We start from the raw sequence: 5,000 nt of genomic DNA, 5'->3' as shown, positions 1-5,000 counted from the left end.
GTGAGGAGAGACAGGTGAGGAGAGACAGGCGAGGAGAGACAGGTGAGGAGAGACAGGTAAGGAGAGACAAGATGGACTCCTTGGAACCTGAGGCAGAGAGACAGGTTTTACAGACAGACATACAGACATGTAGAGGACAGACAAGATGGACTCCTTAGGACCTGCAGACAGACATGTGAGGTGAGACAGGTGAGACAGACAAGATGGACTCCTTAGAACCTGAAGAGGACAGAGACAGGCAGGCCGACAGGGAGAGAGAGACAGACAAGAATGGACTGCTTGGAACCTGAGGAGGAGAGACAGACAGGTAGAGGAGAGACAGACAGGTGAGGAAGACAAACAGACAGGTAGAGGAGAGGCAGACAGGTAGAGGAGAGACAGATAGGGATGGACGCAGAAAGATGAACGCCTTAGAACCTGAAGAGGAGAGAGACAGACGGACCGACAGATAGAGGAGAGAGACAGAGAAGATGGACTGCTTGGAACCTGGAAGACAGACAGACAGGTAGGGGAGAGAGAGAGAGGTGAGGAGAGACAGGTGAGGCAGACAGATATACATAGACAGACAAGATGGACACCTGAGCATGGAACCTGAGCCGTATATAGATACTATATACGACTCTGCATGGAACCTGAGGCAGAGAGACAGGTTTTACAGACAGATATGCAGACAGGAAGACAGACAGACAGGTGAGGAAGACACACAGGTGAGACAGACAAACAGACAGACAGACAGGTGAGGAAGACACACAGGTGAGACAGACAGACATGCAGGCAGGCAGACAGGCACACAGACAGACAGATATGATGGACTCCCTGGAACCTAAAAAATGACAGACAGACAGACAATTGGAGATAGAGACGGGTAGATAGACTGGATGGACTCCTTCGAGCCTGAAAGTCAGAGAAGAGAGACAGACAGTTGACACAGACTGACAGGAAGGAGAGAGTCAGGCAGACAGACATACAGTATAGGCAGAAAGACAAGATGAACTCCTTGGAACCTGGATCAGGCAGACAGATAGAGGGACAGGTGGTCAGAAAACAGACAGACAGACAGACAGACAGACAGACAGACAGATTGGATTCCTTGGAACATGAGTCAGAGACATGCAGAGAGATAGCCTCGTTCTCACACAGACCCTCGTGCATTTTTGCCCAACTTCGTGAGATCTGCTTGAGAACCAGGTTAGCAGAGAGATGGACATGCTCTATAGATAGGCAGAGAGACAGGTAACCAGAGGAGATGAGAGAGACCGGTAGAGACACAGAGGGAGAGATATACACATAGAGATACAAGGATCAAGAAAGAGACAGAGAAACAGAGAAATAGACAGGCAGATAGACAGAGAGAAAAACTGAGACGAGCAGTGTGTGTGTGTGTGTGTGTAAAGGGGGGTTTAAGGCTCAGTTATGCTTCCTACTTGTGCCACAGAGTGAGCTTGACGCAGCCATGATGCAGTTAATTCTTGTTTATGCCCTGTTTTGAAGCATGGTCTGCGCGATGTCATTCCACGCTGAAACTGCCTTCAATACAAAGAGTAAACTAGACGTGTCGGTTGTTTTTTAGCATCACAGACTCGACGAGAATGAAAATGAAACATTAAATCTTTATATCACGTGCATGTTTGATCGCACTGGCAGCCACAGTAGTAGTTTGGAACAAAGAAGTGGCTCATTTGTCGAGGACGAAGCGGAATGTTTCCTCGACCTCGGAACCACTGTTCAACTGTCCAAATAACTTCAGCGTCGTAACTTGCAAGCGCATGTGTTGTCTTCGGTTCGTGTAAATAAATCAAACAACAAAGCACGGGCAACTTATTTAATGAAGAGCTCACAGTCCGTAGACAGACGAAGGTTAGAACAAGGAAGTAGCGCTTGTTCTCGACTCGAGGACAGAGCAGGCTGGTCGAGACCCAGATAGCAAAATGTTTTTGGCAGAGTTTTGGGCCAAATTGTGTCTTGGCCTTTTGGCTGGCTTCGGTTTGAGTCCCCGGGCCAAAAGTGGCCCAAATTTGGCATGCCAAAACCAACCAAACCCAGCCATAAATTGACCAAAGTTCACCCAAAACCTATTTGGGATTTCCACGTACAGCCTTAAAGGCCCCAAAAGGAATTCCAGACCCCACCCTTCAGCCAAAATGCAGCCATAAAGTACCCATAACTGTCCCAGAACTGCCATAAATGAGCCTAAATACTGCCATAATGTACCCATAATTCAGCCATAATGTACCCATAACTCTCCCAGAACAGCCATAAATGACCCTAAATACTGCCATAATGTACCCATAATTGATCCCAAATGTAGCCATAATGGGGCCAAATGTCACTTCTTTGTCTTATAAGTTTCCCTGTATACTTAAAATGTAAGTACCGGTATACAGAGAAACTTATAAGACAAATAAGTGACATTTGGCCCCATTATGGCTACATTTGGGATCACTAAATATTCCTGTTTTATTGTTGAAAATCGCACATTTAATAAATGTGTGATTTTCAACAATGAAACTGGAATATTTATGCATCTAGAAAAAAAAAACAAGACAATTAAATACATTTCATTATACTTTATTGCCTCCAAATGCTGTGACTGGTTAGGGTGGGCAAGTGGCTGGATTTGATGGATGGGTATAGCTGCACGGCAGGTGGTGGAGGACTGGGTGACTTGATGGGTGCTTGGATGTCTGGGTACAGGCCTCTTGTTTTCATCTTGGTCCCCTGGCCAGTAAAAGCAGGTACTCTATTGCCACATAGAGGTAGGTAGATCAGATCAGATTCGCGACATCTAGGAAAGAATAAAAAGATAAACCAAATTGAATTACTACATGCAAAAGTAACTTTGAAAACAGTGTGGCATTACATTTTTTTTCTTCTTTTATTTAACCTTTATTTAACCAGGAAAATAAACCTCTTGAGATTAAAAATCTCTTTTAACAAGGGTGTCCTGGCCAAGTGGCGGCACAAATGCACTTGATTAATAGAGTAATAGACGGGAGAGGGGGGAGGGGTGTTATTAAAATTTGGTACCTGTTTTTGAGATCCGATTTGATTGACCCCTCCCACAGGTGACTGCAGTGTCCGTTCGCAGCACAGCATCTGAAAAGAGAATATAGATGTTATTTCATATTTTATACATTTTAAATGACATGAGTAGTAGGCTACAGTAGATTGTACAACCATCTACGGAATTGTCAAAAGTAAAAGGGAGAAAAAGAATAGGAAAAAAAAACAATACTCAATCAAACAAAACCCTGCCAAAACATATAACTTGCACTTGAGTATATAGTAGCCCACTGATTCTAAGATCAGAGTACTGGTCAAATTGGAGTTTTTTTTAACCTAGCTTTTAGGTTTTTCAATAACAACAAAGCAGTAGGCTATCTATCTCATTGGGTGTGCCTACAGAGGAATAACTGGTGAAACAGTCTAGTCACTATGTTATATCATGTGCCATTGTTAAAGCTTTCTGATAATTAGTAATGCTCCCACTACCCTGGACTTGTCAGTAGGCATATCTGAGGTGTTTTTTCCCCCTTATTCAGTCTTTTCAGAGATCCTGGTCTGGGGGCAGGCGTTCGTTTACATTTCACCATGAATTCACTTCTACTTTTACCTTTGACACCTCTAGTAAGCTACTCTCTGTGTTGAGGTATTACAAATGTTAGAGCAAGATTACATAGGCCTACATGGGCCACATTTCTGTATACGGTTTACCCCCTGTTGTTGATAGCTGAACAATACACACTGCCTTAACAACTGATCATGTTAAATAGCCAGCGCTTAAACACAAACCGACCATTGCATTACCCAATACAGACGTATACTTAAAAGCAGTTACATTAAAAGCAAGGACTTTCACAACGAACGAAGATTAGACCAGAGAGAGAGGTTAATAAATTGTGGAACCAACCTGTAGTATGCCTGTCAAAAAACAAGTTCCTCCACCGGGTGACTTCAGCAGCAGCACATCTGAAAAGACAATGTAGAAAAAAGCAGATTCACTCGATTGCTTCAGTAGTAGGCTAGAATTACAGTGAGTCCAACACTTTCCGTGACAGACAGATATTGCTAGATAGATAGTGCTCTGCTTTGTGCCGATAGGTAGAAGATGCTCCATGCCTGAGTTAGCTAGCTCCCGGCTTTTGCTAGCTGTCGTTGGGCAGTTAGCTGGGATTGCTAGTGTTGTTGTTCTTTGATTGAAATTCCCTTGGCATTGATATCTGAAAGTGAATTTCAACCACAGAACAACACTTAATCAACCGTTACTGAGTATGAGGGTAGCAACTAAGATTAAATGTCACAGTTGTGTGTCACAGACGTTTGTGTTTTAGCTCCTGTTAAAAGGGTATCTTAAGTTTCAGCGCATAACACGGAAACCGACGGTCACAGACCTATGAAATCAACATGAAAACCGATAACACAAAATGCCTCATCTCTTAAGTCATCGGCGGTTGTATTTAATATAAAAACGTGTCAACTGCACTTACCTGCATAAACTGAAGTCTGACACACACTGGCGCTGGGGGAAACTGAAGTGAGGCAAGCACGAGTTTCTCTTGACAGTTGATTTTGGCAGTCTTTTGGGTTGCCGTAAGCGCACCAATGTAGAACGTTGCTGTCCCGCTCTCCACCCGAGGTTCAGATTAACCTGACACATGCCATAACCTGGCCATAACTCATTCATTCACAGTCCGCGCGTTTTAATGTGTTGTGGGAACCCATAAACAACCCATATTTTAGCCAAATCTTTGTTTTTTTTGCTTTCCAGAGGAACGCCCCAATTCACTGGCGCCCAGGTCAACCATAACCATGCCAAAATTTTGCCAAAAGCTTATGGCTTGCCAAAAGGAAGCCATAAATTGCAGATATCTGCCAAAACAAAGCCAAAATATCTGCTATCTGGGGAGGACCAATCAGAGACCTATTTTCGCCCTTTCACGCCGTCGCTCCCTGCGTCGAGACACAATTTTGGGGAGGTGCCCCAGAGTACCTGCGTGATG

At 44.0% G+C, this 5,000-nt stretch overlaps 1 protein-coding gene across 1 annotated transcript in view; it reads right to left on the bottom strand.

The window, feature by feature from the left end:
* radil (Ras association and DIL domains) overlaps positions 1 to 5,000 on the bottom strand; it is a 36,046-nt gene that overhangs the window by 14,794 nt on the left and 16,252 nt on the right. The window lies entirely within an intron of this gene.

Source organism: Engraulis encrasicolus, chromosome 1, assembly GCF_034702125.1.
Source record: "Engraulis encrasicolus isolate BLACKSEA-1 chromosome 1, IST_EnEncr_1.0, whole genome shotgun sequence".
NCBI classification, from domain to species: Eukaryota; Metazoa; Chordata; class Actinopteri; order Clupeiformes; family Engraulidae; genus Engraulis; species Engraulis encrasicolus.
This window is presented reverse-complemented; position numbering and strand designations above follow the sequence as displayed.